A 25,120-nucleotide genomic window follows, 5' to 3' on the forward strand; every position below is an offset into this window, starting at 1 on the left:
CACAGTGAAATATTGTAAATGAGTACAGAAAGCAGTAAACTAAGGAAGCTAATCCTGGGTAGCTCCTATGAAAGATCTAACCTTCCCTTGCTAAATAACTTTTCTAAATATCCTATTCTGTTTCACTGTATGGTATTAAATGATAATGCTTCTGAATATAAGTATCTTCTACTTTTTCATCAGCATTGTCAACAGAAATTTCTAGAGAGAGCTATTTTTACTAGGAACTGTGAACACTTATTCAAAGGGCAGATCATACATTGCATTTTTGGAAAACTACACCAAAAACTTAGGAAAACAGATTAGTTTTCTTACAGAATGCAGAAAATGTCATAAAATCTGGACATAGTCAAATAGAATCATGTTCGATCATCAAAGGTATGGAGGCAGCATTTAAAATCTGGTATACACACTACTATATATAAAGTAGATAACCAACAAGGACTTACTGTAAAACACAAGGAACTATACTCAATATTTTGTAATAACTTATAAGGGAAAAGAATCTGAAAAAGAATATATATATATATATATATATATATCTGAATCACTGTGTTGTACACCTGAAACTTACACTACATTGTAAATCAACCATACTAAAATTTAAAAATAAAAATAAAATAAAATAAAAATGAAGGATGTTGGACACACTTAAAAAATAAATAAATAAATAAAATCTGGTATACTCAATACTGTATTTCAAATGGTATACACAAATTCATGGAGTTGTTAAAACATATCTTATTAGCCTGGCCAATGCATGTTAATCCTTTAAGTCTGTGGTGTGGTCCAGGAATCTGCATTTGTCATGAGTACCTTTACTTGATTCTGATGCAGGTGGCTTAAGGAATACGTTGGAGAAACATTGATCTAGCCCCAAACCATCATTGCACGATGCCTCAATTTCATAAAAGTGGTAATTTATGTCAGGTCTAAGTCTCAAGCTCAGTTTTCAGACTCTCATCTTACTACATTTCCAGGGGGCCTTCCTATTTGATCTCATGTTGGCCAATTTGAAAATCTGCTATTGCTACTCACTTTTTGTTGCTGTTATTTTTTTGGTTCAGTTTGGTCTCCATCTACTGAAATAATGAAAAAAAGGACGAAAAAATATTTTAAAATTCTCATATTTAGCTGTATTCTCTTTCATTTCTTTCTTTACTTTTAGACATGAATGGGTTACCTCTTTGGAGAAAAGCCAAACCCAGCCCTAAATCCCAGAAAGATCCACAATCTCTATAACCTCAACTCTGCTGGTTTTTTATTTGCTTCTTCAGTCAATCTGTATGCACATAAACTTTTCACATCACACAACATCCATACTCCCCCTCATAATTACAGACGGCGCTATCAACTAACTTTCATATCAGCACAGTGCAGCTGTGCAACACAACAGTTTATTAACAACTGAATAGGTACATCAGACAATGTTGGAGGGGTAGGCAAAGAGAGAAACAAAGCTTTCACTCTCCTTTTGGGCTTTGTTAAGAACGACAGCTCAGCTGATAGTGTTTTCTGAAAACAGCGGGAGTCCTGATAGAGGGACAACTCCCGTTCCCATCAGACCATCACAAGTGGTGATTTGGGACAGCTTTCCTTGCTGGGAATAGTTAGGGTATAAGGGCTTCTGACCCTCTGTCACTGCTGCTAATTTTAGGCATCATTCTCCCTGTTATATGTTCATGACAGCATAAGTCTCATCACCGTCTCCTGAGCTGAGCCCACCGAACTTATTATATTATGATGGAGGTAATTCTTAAGAGGTCATTATCCCAATGAACAATTTTCACTCAGTTTCTCTTTCTCATCTTCAAGATAAACACTGTGGAGTTTATGATATATACATTGTTTTACTAATTAAAGTACTTCAAATATACAGAAGAGCATGGCAACAAAGAAAACAGTCATGTACCCCCCACCCAATCTTAAACTCTTGACATTTTCCCAATATTGGCTTCAGAATTATTTTTAAGGAAGTAAAACATTACAAATATAGTAAAGCTCTTTGCTTAACCTCCAATCCTTTTTTTTTCTTTCTTCCCAGAGGTAATCATTTCCCCCAAACTTGGTATATTTTATTCCCATTCACCTTTTTATTCTATTTCTACATATGTATGTATCTCAAATAAAAACTTCGCATGTTTTCAAACATCTCTACATATAATTCTGCTTTTTTCGCTCAATATTGTTCTGGGTATTTATTTCTACTGATGCATACAGCTCAAGGCTATTCATATTAAATACTATGTACTATCTCATTGTATATATTTCATTATCCATTTTTTTCTTAAATTATTTACATAGTTTCAATATTACCAACTTTCTTGTATTGGTGGTGTCTCATTTTGTGTGTGTGTTAGAGTTTCTCTTTGATGTATTCAGTGCGTGCAGTTGCTGTGTTGAACGATTAGTACAAATTCTAACCAACTAGATCCTTCCTGAGTAAATATTCTGATCTACACACCTAAAAACAGTGTCCAAGAGTTCCTTGTGCTCTATGGTCTCACCACCACTTAAAATTGTCCAAATTTTAGATTTTGGTCAATGAGAACTGACAATTTTACTGTTGTTTTAAGTACTGCAGTTGAGTTCAGTAGGTAGATTGGCCATTTTTATTTCTTTTCTGTGAATTTCCTGTTTATCTCCCTTCCCTTCTTTAAAAAAAAAGTTTATTTTTCTTATAAATTTGTTATGGTTTTCTAAATATTTTGGATGTTAACCTTTTGTCAGTTATGAGATGCAAATATCGTCTCATAAATTGTGCTTGACTTTCACTATTTTTAAGACTATTTTTTTGGAGTGGTTTTAGTTTTATAGAGAAACAGCACAGAAAATACCGAGTTGCTATACACCTCACCTCCACCAACACAGTTTCCCCTATTATTAGTATCTTGCTCTACTGTGGTAAATTTGTTACAGTTGATGAACCAGTATTGACACAAACTAAAGTGTATCGTTTACATTAGGGTTCACTCTTTGTGTTGTACATTCTATGCGTTTTGACAAATGCATAATATCATGCACCCACCACTACTGTATCATACAGAATAATTTCACTGTTCTAATAATGCCATGTGCTCCACCTATTTATTCCTCCTCTCCTCTCTAACCCTGAATTCTTGGCCACCATGGATCTTTTTACTGTCTTCATAGTTTTGCTTTTTCCAGAATGTTATATCATTGGAATCACATAATATGTTCCAGCACCATTTGCTTAAAAGACTATCTTTTCTCCATTGAAATGCCTTCGCTCCCTGCCAAAGAATAATTGGCAGTATTTGTGTGAGTCTATTTCTGGGCTTCCTTCTGTTCCATTAATCTATTTATCTATTCTTTCACCAATACCACAGTGTCTTGGTCACTGCAGCTTTTATAGTAAGACTTGAAGTGGAGTAATGTCAATCCTCCCACATTCTCTTCTTCACTCTTACGTTGGCAATTTTGAGTGTTTTGTCTTTCTACATAAACTCTAGAGTTAGTTTGTCAATATCTATGAAATAGATGCATGAGGTTTTTATTGTGATTGCACTGAATCTATAGATTGAGTTGGGAATAAATAACATTTAATAGATTTGAGTTTTCCTATCCATGAATATGGAATATCTCTCCATTTAGTTAGAGTTTCTTTGATTGCTTTTATCAGAGTTTTGTAGTTTTTCTCATAGATCTGATACATATTTTGTTAGATTTATACCTAAGTATTTAATTTGGGGGGATGCTAATGTAACTGCTACTGTGTTTTAATTTCAAATTACAACTGCTCATTGCTAGCATAAGTAAAATAATTGATTTTTGTAAATTAACCTTGCTTTCTGAAAATTTACAATAACTGCTTATTAGTTCCAAGAGTTTTTGGTTGGGTCTTTGGTGTTTTCTACATAGACAATCATATCATCTGCAAACAGAATGGTTTTATTCTTCCATCTCAATTTGTATACCTTTTACTTCCTTTTCTCATCTTACTGCATTAGCAAGAACTTCCAGTATGATGTTGAATACAAGTGGTGAGAAGGCATATCCTTGTCTTGTTCTTGATCTTAGGAAGAATGCATATAATTTCTCATCATTAAGTATGATGTTAGCTGGAGATTTTTTGGTAGATATTCTTTAACAAGTTGAGGAAGTACTCCTCTATTTCTAGTTAGCTGAGGGATTTTATCATGAATGGGTGTTGGAGTATCCCAAATGCTTTATCTACATCTATTGATTTGATCATATAATTTTTCTTTTTAGTCTCTCTTTGTAATGGATTACATCAGTTGAATGCTGAACCAGTCTTACATACCTGGAATAAATCCCACTTGGTTGTGGTGTCTATTTTTGGTTTTATTTTTGTACATTGTTGGATTCAGTTTTTATAAAGTATTTCTACATCTATGTTCATGAGAGATATTAGTCTGTAATTTTCCTTTCTTATATTATTTGTCTGCCTTTTATATTAGGGTAATGCATTAAGAGTGTTCCCTCTGCTTCAATTTCCTGGAAGAGATTATAGAGAATTGGCATCATTTCTTCTCTAAATATTTGGTAGAATTCTCTGTGAAACCATCTGGGCCTAGTGCTTTCTGCTTTGGAAAGTTAATAATTGTTAATTCAATTTCTTTAATAAATATAAGCCTATTCAGGTTACCTATTTATCTTTGTATGAATTTTTATAGATTTTGTTTTTCAAGGAATTTTTCCATTTCCTCTAAGTTATCAAATTTGTGGACATAGACTTGTTCATAACAGTCCTTTATTATTTATCTATTTATTTATTTTGGCCGCACCTTGCGGCATGCAGGATCTTAGCTCCCCAACCAGGGATCAAACCCTTGACCCCTGCGGTGGAAGCATGGAGTCTTAACCACTGGACAGCCAGGGAAGTCCCCCCTTTATTTTCCTTTTAACGTTCATGGAATCAGTAGTGGTGGCTCCTCTTTCATTTGTGGTATTGGTAATTTGATATTAGTAATTATTAATTTTTTTCTTGGTTAGCATGGCTAGAGGTTTACCAATGATATTGATCCTTTCAAAAGGAGTGTATCAGTAATAGTATTAATTCTTCTAGTTCCATTACAATTACACATTAATATCCTGTGACCTAAAAACTAAAGTATAAAGATAACCAGCCCCAATGCACCTTGTATAAAATAGTATGGGAAAGGGAGAGTTGAAGGGAGAGGAAAACTTAAATACATACAAATACATTTATAAGAAAGAATCCATTATCATCATTCTCATTCTCATTCTGCAATTACTCATGGGGCCATAGTTAGTATTTAAAACTTTATTCCTCCTCTTCTTCATGCTTTCTTTGCTTTCAGCCAATACCTCAGCTGATTTACATTCTTGACCTGACGGTTTTTCCTAACCATTTACTCTAGAAATGTCTTTGCCATTAAAGGTAGTCCCAGTATTGGATTACTGTAAACATCCATTAATTTCCTTGATGACTATTCGTAGATACCCCAGAGAAACCCCTGGGTTCATGATATACTCCTTTCTGCCCCACTATGTAGCAACTGCTAGATTTCCCCTTGAAAATCAAAATCAGTCTTCCCATCTGTGGTTGTTTTTAAGTGTCTGCAAATTCTTCCTCTAAATGGTGGAGTCTAATTCTGTCTAACGGGCTGGCTCTGGTGGCCCACTTTTATGAATAGAATGTTGCACAAATGACATACAGATTTGAAGTGTAATACAGCTTCCACCTGAATTTCAGCTCTGAGTCTTTGAGTCATATTAGCTGATACTGAGTAGAGCAGAGACAGATGTCCCAGCTGAGCCCTGCTCAAATTTCAGATTTGTGAGCAAAATAAATGTTGTTGTTTTTATACTACTGAATTTTGGGATGGTTTATTACTCAGTAACAGAGGACATATTTTGGTACTTGGAAGTAGGTTGCTGCCATAACACAAATTAAAAATATGTGGCAGTGGCTTTGGAATTGGATTACGAGTGGGATCTGGAAGGACCAGCAGGGTGATGTTAGTGAAAGCTTAAGCACCTTGAAGAGACTGTTAGCAGAAGACTGATGGCCTATGAAAGGTCTGTTGGTGAAGGCTTAACAGAAAGTGAGGAGAATGTTACTGCAGGCTGGGAAAAAGGAGTCTCTTTCTCTGTGATGGTGGAAAGTTTAGCAATACTGTCACCTGCAGTAATATGGAAAATAGAAAAAATGCTCAGTGAAATGGCTGCCTTTAACTAAGGATAATTTTAGGCATAGTATTTAAGGTGTTTCCTGGCTTCTTCTAGCTGCCTATATAAAATGTTGGAAGAAGGAGAGATAAGCTGAAAAAAGAAATGTTAAGGAGCCAAAATTTGCTTCATTTGAATATCAAAAACAAACTGTTTTTTATTCCCAGTCTTTACACATGGCAAACAATGCTAAATTAAAAAAATTAACTTCTGGGTAGATATGAAATCCAGGTTCCTGTCAGGAATATAGTCTAAGATTTAAGACTAGGGCATGAGTTTAAAACCCTTTGATATAAACTGAAAAAGACTTAATTTGGTACCTCAAACAGACAAAAGTTCCTCTAATAATATAACAGGCGTGCCTCACAGATTTTTTTCTAATAATAAATGGAACTTCTAAGAATCTTAAAGGTGTTGTCACACAACAGCCTCATAGCAAGCCCAATTTAAGGAAAGACTCATCTCCATGAGATTTTAAAGTATGACTTTTACTAATGGAATGAAGTCAATAAGGCTCAAGTAGAGTCACGAAGAATTTAAGAAAATTGTTTTGGTAGAAACACGACCAACTTGGACTGAGACAGTACAAAATTAAAAGAAGCCTTTGGTCCTTGAACTACAGGAAAATGTTCGAGAATCTGCTTAGCTACAAACACTTGCAATTTCTTATGGAAAAGGAACAATGCTCAGAGGGTGGACCGACAGTACAGAGGGCAGAGTTTTTAGCCATGGAGAATCATTCCCAGTCATTGGAACAGAGGTCTAACCAAAATTATGGAAATTTGTGCCTGGCTGGATTCCAGAATTACTGTCGACTAGCAACTCTTGAGCATCTCTCACTTCCCTCCTTTTTGAACAGGAAGGTTTATAGAAGCTATCTTATCTATGTCCAGCCATTGTATATTGGACGTGTGAAGGGCAGAACACTTGTCTCTAGTTTACAGGTCTTTATATCAAGAAGAACTGTACTGAAGGAGCTGTACTTGAAGAACCACAAGCAAGAAGCCTTATCTGGATCTGGTTTAGATGATGAAGTTCTAGACCTAATATCAAGACTTAATGTCATAAAAGATGAAAATTTGGGAGAGAACTGAGGAGGGATGGATGTATTTTGCATGTGGGAAGAATGTAAATACTTGGTGGAGAGAGGGTAGACTTTGATCATTTAAAAATGCCCTCAAGTTCTCTGACAGTCTTCCCATCAAATGGTAGAGTCTAATTCTTCTCTTGAACTTGGGCCAGCCTTAGTCACTTATATTTAACAACTAGGATGTGGTAGAAGTGAACTTACATGTTTTCCAAAGCAAGGTTAGAAAAGGCAATACAGTTTTCACAGGGTGTTCTCTCGGGATATCTAACCTGTTGAAACCCTGCCATCACGCTGTGAGAAAGCCAAGCAACAACATGGAAAAGCCACATAGAGATATTCTAATCCCAGACCCAGCTGAGGTACGAGCCCACAGCCAGCATCAACCACCAGACATATGAGTGATTGAGCTTTCAAATGATTCCAGCCCCCAAACTTGGAACATCTCTGAGCGGAGCAGAGATAAAATGCCTCCACTGAGCCTGAACAATTGTAGCCTTTTGAGCAAATGGGATATTATTGTTTCTTCCATTCACTAATTCTGGAGTGACATTACACTGTAATACGTAACCCAAGCACCAGGAAATATAGCAACCCTGTTCTTTGCCAGTTGATTCCTTGGCAGCGGAGTCTCAGCTTTCAGTTCAATGTAACCATTATTATGCATTCTGGTGGAAACATTCCTTCCATGATAAGGATGACTTCTAAACTAGCAGCAACAAAGCTTAGAGATAGGAAGCCAATTGTTTTCTAGTGTACTATTTGGTGTAATCAGTGCTACTCCTACTTCCACCCTTTGGTTATTGGGCTCATGTACCCTGGTAATGTAAGAAAGGCATCATCTATTTGTTGACGGCACAAAATATGAATTGCATCTTATGGAACTAGAGTTGCCAGATTTAGCCAATAAAAATATAGGATGCCCGATTAAATTTGAATTTCACATAAACAGAGAATTCTTCTTAACATAAGCTTGTCCCATGCAACATCTGGTGTATACTTATACTAAAAAACTTATCTGTCATCTGATATTCAAATTTAACTGGGTGTCTTACATTTTATCTGAGAACTCTATGTAGAATAAATCCCCAACTTCACAAAACTTTACCCCCTGGCTATTCCAACAGTTTATAAAGCCAACAGCTCTGGACGATGAGGTACATGTTACATGTAGTGAAATCCATCAATATATGCCCACTACCTTCTTTTACTATGAAATGAATTATTAGTCAAAATAATATTGTAAAATATATTTGGCAGAGAATAAGGCATTCAGTAAGTAGGTTGATGGAGATGAACTCAGAAGAATTGCGAGTAGTCAAAGAAAAATCTTATTTGGGAATGTTTATTCTAGGAAAGGTAAATAACTTCCTTTGGATGACGGTTCGAGTCCAGTTTAATAACATTGCCTTTAGGCTGGCTGATCTCCCTGGGCTATGGCTCCGTTTCAGCAGCTCAAGAAGAACCTCAAAGCACAAGTAAACTGAGAATAGTTTGCTCAGACACACTGCACGAACTCATGCTGCACTGTGTCCTTCTCCTTCAAATAAATCCTAGGCCCTCAAAAAGTACACTGAAAAAAGAGAAACACTTAGCCTAGCTTAAAGATGGTACCATCCACAGTGGACTATGGTAACATTACAGCCCCACACAGGATTGCCTCGAGGGGCAGTTGGGGAGGCAAAGCCTCTAAGATCCCAAGTTAAAGTAGTACTCCTAGTTGTCCTTTTTTTTTTTTTTGGAAACTACGTGGATAAGAGGTATGGATTATACAGATTTGTGGACAGACAGTGGCTAACAGTTTGTCTAGAGGGTCAGGGACCTCAAATGAGTAAGACTTCTAGATGAGAAGGTTTTTGTTAAGAAAGTGTGAAGAAGAAGTATGTGGATGTTTCTATGAAAAAGGCTCTTAATGATCAGCTAGAGAAGAAACTATTTTGTGAATATTATTTAGCCTCTTTCTTTCTTTCTTTTTTTTTTTTTTTTTTGCGGTACGCGGGCCTCTCGCTGCTGTGGCCTCTCCCGTTGCAGAGCACAGGCTCTGGACGCGCAGGCTCAGCGGACATGGCTCACGGGCCCAGCCGCTCCGCGGCATGTGGGATTCTCCCGGACCGGGGCACGAACCCGCGTCCCCTGCATCGGCAGGCGGACTCTCAACCACTGCGCCACCAGGGAAGTCCTAGCCTCTTTCTTATGACCCCTTAGCGCTTGCTCCCTTGCTTGAGCAAGGATGAATAAAGTAGCAAATTTGTAGGTATAAGGAGTTATATTGTTGTATTAGAGCAGTTTTAGGCAGTGGTTACAAACCAATCCCCAAATTTACAATGGCTCAAACATAATGAAAATGTATTTGTCATGGTCACCACTATCCAGGGCACATTTTTCTGGTAGGTAGGTGGCTAAGTCCCATGAAACACTTCCATGCTTACTGCAATGTATGCTTTTTCTAGTGAATATGTAAGAGAATATGGTCAGGGCAGTCTATTTAAACAGCAACAGAATGCTGTAGTTACCAAGCAAATAGAGAATCAAATATTGCCTAGAGTCCTATAAAATTGTTATTCAGTAGGAATGACACTTTGAAAATTATTTTTGACATGTTTTGAGTCTTTTAATCTTTTCAAATATCCCATCAATGACTATAGTATTTGAAATTATTTCTAGAACACTGAGAGGTTGATAACTATTGGCATAAATATGAGTGATCTGTTGTCATGCTCATCTTATCTGCTAAACTGTTCACTCCCCTAGAACAGTAAAAATTTTGTCTTTGACTCCCAGTTCTTCATATAGTGCCTAATAAAATGAAGGTTCAGTGGAATTAAGTGAATCCACACTGAAGGAATTATGTATTCCTTTCAAATAATGTAAATGGATGCAATGGCAAATCATCTGACTGGGAAGATTGGAAATAATATCGAAAACAGAATCCTGATGTCTAGATTTCTGTGCTCTCAACACATGCCACAAAAGCAGTTGTGCATTTGTTTCTCAGTTGAGTTAAATCTGATCAGGGCATAGGAGACTTTGCTTCCAGATGAATAGTTAGTTCATGAAAGAAAATCACTCCAGTCTCTGGTTGGAGTGTGTAGAAAGTAACAGAAAAAACAAAGAAAATAAATAAATCTATTGGTTACAATTATCTTTTTGTAAGATGCAGAAAGAGTGCTTTAAACCACACTGTATAGGGAACTGCTTAAAAAATAGAAAGAGAAAAGAGCTTATTATATGCATTAGGCAAATTCAATTTGCACATAAATTAGAAACTTGAGTAGCAACAACTCAAAGACTGATGAAGAAAAGCTACTGTATCAGCAGGTTTACAATCTAGCCAGTCTGGTATCTTGACTGAGTTGTAAATAATGAAACCTCAATCTGTTCTTCAAATATATTTTATGAACAGTTTAGAATTTTTAGAGCATGCGTCATAGGTTCAGAAATAAAGTCTAATTAACTAAAGGGGAAGGTACTAGCACAAAAGCATTCTGACTTCATAAAAATTTCTTCTGTGTGCTGATTAAAATGGGTCATGCTCACACCTAGAAAACACTACTAATTTATAAAAATGTATTTAGTTTCAGGTTAAAGGTTTGTCATGAACTGTATATGTCATTTGGAGAAAGGCTTTTCTTTTATGGCGTTCATATGACATGATCAATATTTTCTCAGTCTTTATTTGTCAGAAGTACAGACAGATGAGCCTTATATCGGGTTGGCCAAAAAGTTTGTCCAGGTTTTTTCTGTAACATCTTACAGGAAAACCCAATCTAACTTTCTGGCCAACCCAAAATTTTTCAAAAATAGATTCCAACTTCTCTGACGTTACTTCTGAAATAAGTCCTGTATAAAGTGAGATTGTAAAGTCACTGAAAATATGACATTTAAAATTCTTTCAGAGAAGGTTGTGTGGAGATCAAACCACAGAAGGCCAGGATGACTTGCTATGGTTCTAAAGGAGTAGTAAATTACGTGAGTCACATTTAATTTTTCAGTTGAGTGTCTTCCACTGAGAAAAGTGTAACTTTCTATGCTGGAGATAATGCTAGAAGAGAATTGTGATAATTTATGACAGACAGGATATAGAGATTCCTGATATGGTAGATATTGTTAGCTGTTCACCAAAATCTGTTTCCTCTTCTTCCTGGACACACAGCTAGTACATTTCCCAGCCTGACTTGCAGTTAGATGTGGGCCTTTGACCCCATCTACCCAATGGAATGTGAATGGTATCTCCAAGTAAGGCCAATAAAACCTTCCTAATGGGTTCCTCCATGTTCTTTTCCTTCTGCCTACTGGTCGTAGATGATGATGTAGATGTAGATGACTCTAGGAGACAGAGGCGGCTCCAGAGGAGGGAATGATTATTGTTAAGTGAATCACGATGGGGAGGACAACCCTTGTTGACAAAAAACATTTGTGTTTTTGTCTATTAGGGAATGAGACATATACATACATATTTATTTATAATTGTATACAAATATATTTATCTTTATTTTAATATTATTATTTATATGTGTTTATATATGTTTCTATAATTTTATAGAATTATGTGTTTATATATGTTTCTATAATTTTCAGTATTAGCCTATCGTACTACATCTGGTTATAATAATTTTCTTATATCTTAATTTATTCAAAAAAACCAATCCTTATAGGTTGGACTGTACCAAGTGTTTGCTTATAAAGCACACTCTGTAGGTTTCACTGAGGGTTCCTTGTGAGGTGCTTTATGAAGACCAATGTTAGCTTTGGTCAGACAGATGATGAAATTTGGAGCACTGGGAGATTATGATTTGCTTTGGAACACAGTGTGACTTAGTAGGGATGGTATCTGGATTTCTCAGTTAGAGTTTCCAATTTTATTTCCAAGAATTGCCAGGTTTTGAAAGCTTTGGCTCTGTCATACCATAATGTAAAGACTCATTCCAAAGGCAACAAGGAAAACAACTTCTCTTTTGTAGAAAACTCTTACACATCTCCATTTGTATGCAATGTTTTTGTTGTCATGTATTTTTTGTTGCTGTCACTGATATGCTAATGATATGCTATTGCTATCTGGAATACATTCAGCTACACACCACTGATTTCATTTTTGTGCAGAGAAGCAAAAACCTGAGACTTTAGCAATGATTACAATCTTCTGCTCACTGAAGAAAGGCCGGGAGGCACAGATTTTGCTACACAATACAAAAGGAGAGAGAGAGAGAGAGAGAGAGAGAGAATGGTGATAATCTTATTAACCTTGAGTTTTTCATCGCCTTTGAATCTTTGTGTTGCAGAGTGAGAATTTTGGTAGGTAGTGGCTAAATTTTAATTTTGTTGTTGACTTACCACCAACCCAATACTTCTTCAAGAAATAAAAAAAGGAAATTGATGATATGGAAACAAATCAGAAATTGAAACTTCAAAAAAAAATTTTTTTAATTAGTGTACTGTTAACCAAAATGAAAATTATTCTTTCTCTCCATACTTGTTAAAGAATTAAAATGCATGACTATATGATGGAAATGTACACATGTGTACATGTGTACATATATATATACTTCATTATTTAATTTTTTAAACAATCCTGAGAGAAAATTCCATATTTTGGAAGAATAAGACACTACACATATCCATGTGTTTCAGTAATCATCCCTGAAGCATCAGTGGAAAACATTTTTATGTCAAATAAAGAGACATTTAATGAGAGCCAACTACAGTGGCCCAAAAGGCACCATGCTAACTGGTGAAGGAATAGGTATGAATAAGACATACTCCCATACCTTCAATCTCTAGTCAAGCTCCCTGTGACTAATCAGAAGCGAATGTTAATTGTCAATATACTTTCTACCTTGCTGGAGACAAGTGAACACTTTCCTGAGATTTTGCTTACACGTTGGCTAAACTAAATACTATATTTCCATCTATTGGGAAGTTGCATAAACCATGGCTTCGGAATTACAAAATTGGGTTCAAATTCCAGGTTTCAGCATATAAAACTCTGTGTTGGGCAAGTTCCGTGCAGGCATATTACTGAGTCTTACTCTGCCTCAGTTTCCTCATCTGAAAATATGTATAATAAATAAACTTAATATTTGTAAATGACTCAGCAACTGCTGGATATGCGGTGAGTGATTAAAAGTAGTAGTGCCTGAAGGAAAGAAGAAGAATATTATCTACAACTTTGAAGCACTGAGCAAATAACTGAAAAAATTAACTTGTTTTTAGTACAAATTGTACATATTGCATTTGCAACATATGCAGTTGGATTTACTGCTCGTGGACTTCATTTGAGGTCAAAGAGCTCACCTTTTCCAGAGGGGAAAGCTGAGTTTCAAAGGGGTTGAGAGATTTACCCAAGATCATCAAGCCATTAATTGGCAGGGATTAAGGTTTTTATCCAAATGCATGTGACTCCACCACACCTCACAGTCATAATAAAAGTTAAATTGCTAAGCAATGGCAAAAGTTAACAGGAGTGAAAATACTCACACAAATGTCTGAAAAAAACCAAATATTAACTAACTATCCAAGTCAAGATCAAAATTGCCTCATCTTTAAAATTAGATTCTTTAAATGTCAGTTTCCACTTAAGGGCCACTGTTAGGTATATTCTAAGACAAGCAGAGCTGAAGAGCTGGAGGGTATGCACTGTCCTACCTGTGCTTGTTGTCCTGAGTAGAGCCTTCCTCTAATCTTTGATGTGACTCATGCTTTTTGGAGTAGATAGCCTAAGCCACTATTCATCGCTCTTTGCACTTAAATATCTGGCTGCACTGTGACTGGGAGTTAATAATCCCACTACCTACAGTGTATACGTGTGGCTGTGTGAGCCTTAGAGTGGAAGGAGACATAGCAGTAGATTGGGAACCACAGCTATGAATATGCCTTGAGAGAAATGGCTTCCTTTGGGTAATGTGCAAGTAGATTTACTCTGTGATGAGGAAGTCTTATTTCCCTTCGTATTCTTCCATTGTCCCTGAATTAAAATAATCCCTTTCCTAATCACCAATCTCCTCACCATTTCATTTTGGATTGATAAAAATCCACTTCCTTGATGAAAGAAAGGGTTTCTGCATTTAATAAAGAGGATGAATTATTGTTTAAGAGGTGGTTTTCAGATTGAGAAATGGACCTTACACTCAAATAATTAAGATATGGTAGCAATTGAATGGAGCATGGTATTTTAGTTCCTTACTACTAAAGATTTTAGTAATGTTTAAAGTCCTTCTGAATATTTAATATGGAAACAAGTTTACTGCTTACTCGCTAAATTCATTGAAGTTCAGAAAAAACAAAGACAAGGGTATCTAACAATTGTCTAAAAGGGATTATTAGATGTTTTATAAAGGATATTTGAGAATTCTTAAACCGTGAAAGTGGCTCTTATGTTTCACAAGGCAGCCACGCACTGGTTATTTACCTCAAATTAGAGATCTCTCAAAATTCTTTGTAAAATTGGACAGGTGCAGGTTGAGACAAGTGGCATTTAGCAGTTTGACTGTGGAGCACATTTTCCAAGGCTAAAAATGATGGCAAATGTGTCTACATGATGCTTTAGAGAGTGCTATCCAATTGAGCTTTCTGTGATGAAGGAAATAATTTCTATCTACACTGTCCAATGTGGTAGCTACATGTGGTTATTGAGCCCTTGAAATGTGGCTAGTGTGGTTTTAATTAAATTTAAATTTAAATATGTAGCTAGTGGCTACTGTAACGAATAGTGCAGCTTGTGACTACTGATGTTAAGGTGTCATTGTTTTTAATGATTTAAAGAGATGATAAGATTAAGGTAATTGGACTTTAAACTCTAGAAGATGATGGTAGCAGCCAATTTACTTTGCTGCTAGTAGCATTTACTTTGCAGATTTCCTTTTAGACTGGGACTTCTTAATAATTCCAAAGTAGAAAAAGAAAGCATTCTTTGTTTAAATATGGCCATTTAAGAAAATTGTTGCTACCATTTCCTGGCTGATTTAAATACTTTAACCTATCATTCATTTCTTTACAGGGATAAATTTGTTTTCAGACTTCTATCCAATGATGGGGAGTCATGCTTCACAGGTCTGACAGGTTTCACATGAGAGCATGTTGACATATTTATTGGCTACCAATGGGTATAATAAAATGGGCAAAATGAACAAAGGATAAGGTAGTTCATGCAGCATGTAGTCCCATTATTTTGCAATATAAAATACCCTCATCTTATTGCAGATCAAAAAGCATTTCACAAATTCCCCAAACAAACATAAATAAGAGAAGAAACATAAAACTACATAACTCCATGAAATAAAGTTCAGCAGCAGTGGGAAATGTAATGGTTCAGCATTAAGTCATTAGGTTGAACAGAATCAGTGCATGAAGTCAAAAGTTATAAGAAACCAATCATCTGTCTCTATCTGTAATTCTCTTTCATCCCTGCATTGAGAGGCCTGTCTTCCTAAGAAGTAGCAAACTGCACATGTCCTGGATGCTATGGCTGATACCAAAGACTGAGAAATGCACCAGTCCCACTTCTCAGAGGGAATCCCTGCCTCATAAGGAGTTTGGATTCGAATCACTGATAGCAATGTGAGGTGATGAGATGATGGAAAAACTAAGGGAAACAAAGTTCTTTGGAATGGAGTAGGGCACACACAGGTGTGGACCTACGTCCAGTAAAGATTTAAACAGTGATCACAACAACACACGTATATTCTAAGAAATGTGAAATGAAAACCAGGCTGTACTCAGAAAAACAGTTTTTTAGACTTCTCTTAAGTGGTAATTGAATCTAATGTTACAATCAAAAGAATAGAGTTGACAATTGTTTTGCATATGTTGACAGAAATTTATTACTTGATTTCGCACAACAAGACTTTTCTAAAGTTCTTTTGAAGATACTTGGGAATTAATCATAAATAATGTAATTAAAGCATGCTATATGAAATACAAAATGGACAGAAATATCTGAATAATTCAGTTCATGGGCTTTTTTTTTCATGAAATCTCTAGATAGTCACCCTTAATTCTGTCATCGACGTTAAGTGTTCACACATTGTAACACGTACATTAAATTTACAGATAAACCAGTGGATATGGCCGTGGGAAGTAGCATCTTAATGTGGGAATCAATTTTATCTTTTTTTTCCATTTTTGCTTCCTTGTAATTTTTATCTGATAGATTGCCTTGACAGAAGTTCTTTTTAGTGGCTCTCAGTCTCTAATTTTACCTAACTTTTTATCAACAAGCAGAGTGCAGAAAATTAAACAGAAGCAATTACTTCATGAAGTAAGCATATTTTTGTTATAAACTACAGGAGATAACACTAGAAACCTCTACTCTGAATTCTTTCTCTATTTTGGTAAAAAACACATTACATTAATCAGCTTAACTACTTTTAAGTGTACAGGTCAGGAGTGTTAAGCATATCCACATTGTTGAGCAACAGATCTCTAGAATGCTTTCATCTTGCAAAACTGAAACTCTATACCCATTAAACACTAACTCCTCCTCGCCCTTGGCAACAACTTTCTATTTTCTGTTTCTATGATTTTGATTGCTTTAAATACTTCATGTGAGTGGAATCATACCATATCTGTCCTTTGTGACTGGCTTATCTCACTTGGCATTAGTATTCTTGAGGTTCATCCATGTTGTAGCATGTAATTGGATTTCCTTTTTTAAGGTTTCATAATATTCCTTTGTATGTATATAATACATTTTCTTTATCCATTCATCTGTTGATGGATATTTGAGTTGCTTACACCTCTTGGCTATTGTGAATAATGCTTTGATGAACATGGGTGTGCAAACATCTTTTCAAGGTTCTACTTTGAATACTTTTGGATGTATACCCAGAAGTGGGATGGCAAGATCTTTTGGTAATTTTATTTTTAATTTTTTGAAGAACTGCCATGCTGTTTTCCATAATAAATGCACCATTTTAAATTCCCACCAACAGTGCACAAGGGTTCCAATTTCTCCACATCCTCACTGACACTTGTTATTTCTGTTCTTTTGATAGTGGCCATCCTAACAGATGTGAGATGATATCTCGTGGTTTTGATTTGCATTTCTCTTATGATTAGCTATGTTGAGCATCTTTTCATATGCTTGTTGGTTATTTGTATATCTTTTTTGGAGAAATGTCTATTCAAATCTTTGCCCATTTTTCAATCAGGTTTTTGTTGTTATTGTTGTTGAGTTGTAGAAATTCCTTATATACACTAGATATTAACCCCCCGATGACCTGCAAATATTTTCTCTCATTCCAAAGATTGTTTTCACTCTCTTGATTGTTTCCTTTGATGTGCAGAAGTTTTAAGTTTGATGTAGTCTCGCTTGTCCATTTGTGCTTTTGTTGCCCTCACTGTTGGTGTCATATCCAAAAAATCATTGCTAAATCCAATGTCTTGAAGCTTTTTCCCTCTGTTTTCTTCAGGAGTTTTATAGTTTTAGGTCTCACACTTAGATCTTTAATCCACTGTGAGTTAATTTTTGTATATGATGTAAGATGAGGGTCCACATTCATTCTTTTGTATGTGGATATCCAGTTTTCCCAATACCATTTGTTGAAGAGATTGTCCTTTCCCTAAATTTTGGCATCCTTGTCAAAAATCATTTGGCCATATACACAAGGGTTTATTTCTGGGCTCTCCATTCTGTTCCATTGGTCTATATATCCGTCTTCATGCCAATACCACACCATCTTGATTGCTGTTGCTTTGTAGTATGTTTTAAAATTAGTAAATATGAAGCTTCTAACTTTTTTCTCTTCCAAGATTGTTTGCCTATTCAAGGCCCCTTGGGGCTCCTTATGAATTTTAGACTTTTTTCCTATTTCTGCAAAAAATGCCATTATGATTTTGATAGGGATTACACTGAATCTGTAGATCACTTTGGGCAGTATGGATATTTCAACAATAGTAACTCTTAATCCATAAGCACAGAATGTCTTCTCATTTATTTGTATCTTCTTCAATTTCTTCCAGCAACATTTTGTAGCTTTCAGTGTACAAGTCTTTTACCTCTGTGGTTAAGTATATTCCTAAGTATTTTAACCTTTTTGATGCTATAGAAAATGGGATTTCTTAATTTCCTTTTTGAATTGTTCTCTTCTGAATTCTTAAGTGGGCAACTTAATGTTCTAATATGAAAACAAGCAACTGACCATCTTAAGTTCTTTATCACCAAGGCAAGAAGTCGGAACGAAGGGCATTGTTTTATCACCAGTTGGCCCCCTGCTCCTGCAGTACTGAATGGTCTGATTTAAATATGGGAAGACATTTTAAAAATACCCCGTGGTGGTTGCTGCATACTGGAAGACAAACACTTTATCATCTTTTTTTAGTAAAAACTGTATCAGGAATCAGGAATCTAAGTAAAAATCATTTTTCATTATAACATGCTAAAAAATCCTATTGAATTTACCATGCTATACTAACAAAAATTATAAATGACTATGTAAAATAGTGCAACATATAAATGTATACTTTACACTCTTGCTGCATCTATGCATGTCAAACTGTTATGTTATTTTTTTCTGAATTAAGTCTGTCTGCAAACTTGCTTTAATGGCACAAAGACATTTTTAACAAGAAAAATATTCCAGGCCTTTAGTCATATATTTATATTTATATAAATTATCATTGAGTTTCTACTACATGCCACTGAATAAGACAGACTAAGTACAATTTGTTTACTAGTAAAGGCAGAGACAGAAAACAAACCAGCAAACAAATTATCTGAATAAGACAGATTATAAATTCAGATTGTAAATTCCATGAAAGAAACAATGAAGGGGCATGGGATAGAGAGTCTGCAGGAGGGGGAGGTAGTCAGTTTGGATGGGTAGAAACAGATTTTTTCAGAGAGCATTCTAGAAGAGACAGGAAGGGAAAAAATTAAAAGAAACGGCCATGTCAAGATTTGGGGACAGGATGCTCACCTGCACGGGTGAATAATAAAAGTGCAAATCTCTAGGCACAAATTACTTGGCATGTTCAACACAAACGAGTACAGTGCTGCTAGAGCTGAGTAAGGAAACAGAATGGTAAGAGTTGTGATCAGAATGAGAAGCAGGGGTCAGTTTATTCAGGGCTTTGTAGACCACGGTAAGGAATCTGAATTTTATTTTACATGTAATCAGAAGCCAATGAAGGGTTCCCTTCCTTAGAAATGAAATTACATAAGCTATATGTTCAAAAGATAATATTGACTGTAGAACAGAGAAGGAATGCAGGGGAGTAAGAGTGGAAGCAGTTGGGCTGGCGTAGCAATACAGGCAAGAGCTGATGGTGGCTTGGATTAAGCTAGGCCATAGATCATACAAGGTGGCAGACTGCCCAAATAACATACAGAAACATCAATGCATAGAAAAAGTAAGGAACGTATGTGATTTCTTGGGCATACCATTTATTGGGCTTTACTAAATGAACTGCATGACTTCCCTTGGCGTTCAACTTTTAGGTATTCCATCCTGAGGGTGATTTACAAATAATTATCAAACTTGTTTTTCCAGGAAGACACGAGAAGGAAAAATCCATTTTAAACAGACCAATTAAAAAGACGTATTCTACTTTATGAGTAGGAGTTGTGTTTTTCACTTGAAATGACTGAAAAATAATTTTTTTAGAGGAAATTGATTTAATTGAAGCTATTGCCAAGCATTGCAAATATGTTTGGTTCCTGCCACAGTTCCCAGGAATTTATAAATGGGTTCAGAATGTTGTTCAGGCACCAGAAAATAAACCTCCAAGCTATTTACTACCTCCATGATATATAAAGTTTGCAGTTTTGATTTTGTGTGATTATGTTCAGCAATGGTGACCTTTAGAGGCAACAATACTGAAGTGTAATGAGGAGATGTTTGATCACTGGTATACAATGAAGAGTTGGTGCTACTTCCCCATTTCTTCCTGGAATTCGTGAAATTCAACTGACAGGCTTTAACCTTTAGATTGCTGAAGTTATAAAATGTATAGGGATTTAGGCTGTTTATACAACACGTTAGATATATGAAATTTTTAGACACTGTAGCTTCTTTTATCATCTGGTAAAATGATTTTGTATATTTAATAATATCAGTCATTGGTAACCACGACAGGCTGCACTTGGGTACATCAGAAAGTATATGAAGTATAGGTTGATGAAAGTAAAAGTGGGGGCCATCAAGTAAAATAAATAGAAAGTGGGTATTCTCCCCAGACCAGGCGTTTTCCGAACAGATGAATAAGGCTCCTCTACTGCTTCCTTCCCTTCTAGGCTAGCAGAGAAGCTGGTAAGAGATAACCCCTAGGCCCTGCTGGCTAAAAATTTTTTGAACTTAAGAATGTTTTAAATAAAGAAAGGTAAGTGTGAGGTGTTAATGGATTAGAGGCTCTGATGACCAGATGGAATCCCCTTTGGAGGTATAATCAGTGATGCAAATATTACTAAGGGAGAAAGGAAACCAATGAGAAGAGAAGCTCAGTAACAACACACATATAAAAGAAGCAAATGATTAGTAAATGAACTACAGAATCTATTTCTGAGCATTCATGGAAATAAGAAATTTCCACCAGGGTGGGATAGGGAGGGTGGGAGGGAGGGAGACGCAAGAGGGATGAGATATGGGAACATATGTATATATATAACTGATTCATTTTGTTGTAAAGCAGAAACTAACACACCATTGTAAAGCAATTATACTCCAATAAAGATGTTAAAAAAAAAAAAAAAGGTATTACCTGAGACCAGATTAAAGGAGTGTCGGCCCTGCACATACTCTAATCTTATCAGCAACCCACCCTTGAACCATTGCTGTAAAACTCCTCACCAGATCCTCCTGGGTTGGGACACACACTTTTAAGGGCACAAGCCTGCTGTGTCCCCCTTTGCCTGGCAAAGCAATAAAGTTATTCTTTTCTGCTTCACCTCCCTCCAAAAAAAAAAAGAAATTTCCACCAAATGCAATGTTTATGCATCTTGCTTAGATGATTACTCCAAGGCAACAGAATACATTTATTAAATACCTAGCTACATTAGAAGATTCCAGAGATGAATCAACCAGCATGATCACTGGCCTCTAGAATCTAGTTCTTTCAAGGACAAGTTCTAATCCTATTTCTCTTTGTACCCCTAGTTTTCATATAGAATCTGGCAGATAGACACAATACATTTGTACTGGATGATTGGAGGAATGATTGAAGGTTAAGACTAGCAAAGAAGAATTAAACAATGTAACAAATGACATGATTAAAGAATTGATAGGGTTTCCCTGGTGGCGCAGTGGTTGAGAGTCCGCCTGCCGATGCAGGGGACATGGGTTCGTGCCCTGGCCCGGGAAGATCCCACATGCCGCGGAGCGGCTGGGCCCGTGAGCCATGGCCGCTGAGCCTGCGCGTCCGGAGCCTGTGCTCCACAACGGGAGAGGCCCGCGTACCGCAAAAAAAAAAAAAAAAAAAATTGATAGTTTATATCCCATATATAAAAAGGAGAGCAATGTGAATAATGCAGCCTGTTTCCTAAAGAAAATCAAGTTCACTGAATGTTTAGAAGAGCTAGAGTCAAGAAGATACCTTTGAAATCTCATTCAGTTGGATCAGGAAATGTTTTCAAAGGGGGTGAAATTAAAAATATAATTAGAAGCAAGTCTTAGTGATATGTGGGACATAGAGGGTATTTTTTTGGGTGTTTTGCACTTGGATTCAAGGCCTTTTTAAAAGACATAGGTTTTAGGGTTCCATAAAGAAGAAAAAGAATTCACCTGCTAAAACATGAACTATGCTTCTATGTATTTCCTATACCTCGTAGCTGTCAACATTAATCTTTGACAATTTAGAATATAAATGTCTCTGAAAGAAGTTATTCCTGTCTTATCCTAAGAATCAACTGAAAAGAAAAAGCCTTGAAAATTCATCTTGCACAATCCTCCTATGACTCTAGGAATAAATGTATCTCACCCATCAAAGAGATGGTCGTTCGTTCTACAGGGATGGGTGAATTATAGTCTTACTTGGTAGATTCTTCTACTACAAAGCACTTACATACTGCAAAAAAAAAATCATGTGAGCCATCCATTCTCTGTCTCCAATTATATTTCCATTGTGTACTGGTGTCTAGATTAGTGGTTTTCAAACTGCTGTGGGGAGAGAACCCATCCAGTTCTCTAGAGGTGCTTCAGTGGTTACGGTCAAGGTGTGGTGAGTGAGCAAGCTCTTCTTGATTTTCTTTGGCTAGAGAAGTTCCACTTCATAAAACTGCATTTGATGAAAGACTTCTGATGCTAAAATAAAGTTGGGACCGATCAGTATGTACAGAAATATCTGTTTTGGTTCAATTTTGAGGCTGAGATCTATAAACAGTTATTTTGTTACAGACTGCTCTCCATAGCTTGATTTCTTTTAAACTGGAATTGCTTTTAAATTTTAAATGTTACTTTAAATATTAAAGATTTTGCAAGCTCACAGGATATAGCAACAGCAAGGCTTGATACTGGTTTGGGAGATTGTATATAATTTGGAAGGTCCTCTTAAAAAATGTAATACAGAATTATGAATACAAAATTCCCAGAGTTTCTGCCAGATCCTTGGGAGGGGCCCACATAACTGAAGGGTGCTGAGTCTTCATTAGCCTTATAACAAAGCCTCCTCTGATTAAGACATGTGGGAAGAAAGAATGTTAACGTGAGTCCATGCCTTTTAACAGGCACATCATTTATGACAATTCCAGGAAAACAGGACAGCTGTGCAGAAGCAACCAGATTCAATGTTTTTTTAATCTGAAGATTAGAAGAGGAAATTGACTAAAGGTGAAATATATTTTTAAATGACCACAAGTCATAAGGTATAGCTATTTATCAAAGAACTACATGAAAGAAGTAGGGAAATGTCCAAATTACGCTGCGTACTAAAGTAGATTTAAGGGCTTCATTGTGGTGTGACGATGTCATGAGGACTGTCTCAAGGTCTGAGACTGTTAGAATTCATTGAAGTAAGAGCAGGAATAAAAGCAACTCACTCTGTGACACTCTGATATGATGAAAGTATCTAAATTCAGTATCTTTGGAGCTTTCAATTTCTGATCCCTCTATAATATCACTAGAAATTAAGTTCTAAATTTGGATTTTTGTTATCCAAATGAGATATAAACTAGAAATGTTAAAAGTGACATCATAATTATTTTAGAGCTCATGGTGGCTTATTTTATAAATAACCATGGTAGGTGAAATAACCTTGTTCCTTTATTATTTTTAATTAATATTTATTGTGTACTTAGTTTTGTACCAGTCACTTTACATACATTATATATTTCAATTCATCCTCACATTAGCCAATGAGTAGGTACTCCTCTTGTCTCACTTTACAGAGAGGGAACTATATGAGTCATCTCCGGCTGCCAAAACAAAATACTACAGACTGAATGGCTGAAACAATATGTTTGTTTACTCACAGTTTTGAAGACAGGAAAAACAAGATCAAGGCATTGGCAGGGTTGACCAAGGTGTCTGGTGAGAGTTCACCTCTTGGGTTGCAGATGGCTGCTTTCTTACCGTGTGCTCACATGACCTCTTCGTGTCTGCATGGAAAGAGAGGAAGCTCCTTGGTGTCTTCTTATAAGGACACTACCCCTATGAGCTCAGGACCCCAGTCTTCTTTTCTTTTTTTAAGGGTATAAACCCTTTCTTTTATTCACAGCATTGCTAAATCAGAAGCACTCACAGTTTCCCCCTCGGAATCTTCCCATTTGCCTTACAACGTGTCCACGTGGTGGTGAAGTAGACACCCTCAAGTTCTGTCTGGTTTGAAAAATCTGAGATGGACCAATAGCAACTGCGAACTGCACGGACCTCAGAAGCACAGGCGGCCGGGCGGCCTCGGCCCGGAGTGAGATCAGCGATCACCGTTCACAGGGACGCGCTCCGCCCAGGCCGGCGGCCGAGCCCAGGCGGGTTTCTCCAGAACGGAAGGCTGGGCGGGGAAAGAGGCGCTTCCGGGAGGAGTTCCGCTGCACCGCCTACGCAACTCCGGTCCCGGAAGGGAGGGGCGTGCGCAGCCTCGGAAGGGCAGCTGTGTGGCGTCCTCCGGGGGCCTGGCTCTGTGTTGGTGCGGGAGTTGCTGTGGCTTCCCTGGGTCTCCACCATGTGGCTCTGGTTCAGGAGGCTGGGGTTGAGCCCCGCGTAGCCGGTGGAGGCGTTGGTGCTGGGTGGCAGGATGCGCGGCCCACCATGGAGAACTCTTGGGAGCCAGTCGATGCATCCTAGTCGAGGTGGTTGGACAGCGAGCTGGCCTGGAACGGACCTCCTGGAGCCTGCCACGAGCCTGGGTAGGGCAGGTACGTGTGGTAGCGCGTGGCCAGCCTTCTGATGCCGAAGATGCCGGACATGACGGGCGTCAGGGAGTAAGTGAAGGCGCAGGTGTAGTGCATGCAGTGGTCTGAGATGGAGAGCAGCACAGCAAACTGGCACGGGTCGCCGAAGGCCGTCAGGTCTCGCCAGGGCCCCATTCTTATGACCACTTTTAACATTTATTACTTCCTTAGAGTCCCCAACTCCAAATACAGACACATTGATGGTTAGAGCTTTAACATACACATTTTGAGGGGACACAAACCCTCAGTCCATAACAGATAATATCACCTTAATTTTTCACAAAACAGCTGCTCTCCAAAGTAGTTACATCTTGGTCAATTGTATAAGGGTGACCGTTTGCACACTACTTTTTTCCTCCAACTAACATGGAGGCTGCTTCCAACTTCCAGCCACCCCTTCTCTCCAGAGATCATCTCCACTGTCCTGGGTACAGGGCCCTCCCTACTGACTGCTGGGGACACTGTGACCACCCGATCTTCTCAATCAGGTTCTTATATCTTTTCCTTCATGTGGCGGGAGAAGATGGCGAGCCCTTAAGGCT

The 25,120-nt window shown here is 37.1% G+C and overlaps 1 long non-coding RNA gene across 2 annotated transcripts in view; it reads right to left on the reverse strand.

The window, feature by feature from the left end:
- Positions 1 to 24,137, reverse strand: part of LOC307187580 — a 68,523-nt gene extending 44,386 nt beyond the window's left edge. The window contains exons 1-3 of one of the 2 annotated variants that reach the window (XR_013828650.1): positions 23,930 to 24,137; positions 23,661 to 23,786; positions 21,778 to 22,494 (exon numbers count right to left, since the gene is read on the reverse strand). This is a non-coding gene — a long non-coding RNA (uncharacterized lncRNA). Of the gene's footprint in view, positions 1 to 21,777; positions 22,495 to 23,660; positions 23,787 to 23,929 lie in introns of those variants that run through there. The other variant, XR_013828649.1, reaches the window with a different exon arrangement.
- Positions 24,138 to 25,120: the final 983 nt, after the last annotated feature.

The sequence above is a fragment of the Stenella coeruleoalba genome, assembly GCF_951394435.1.
Source record: "Stenella coeruleoalba genome assembly, chromosome: 6".
NCBI classification, from domain to species: Eukaryota; Metazoa; Chordata; class Mammalia; order Artiodactyla; family Delphinidae; genus Stenella; species Stenella coeruleoalba.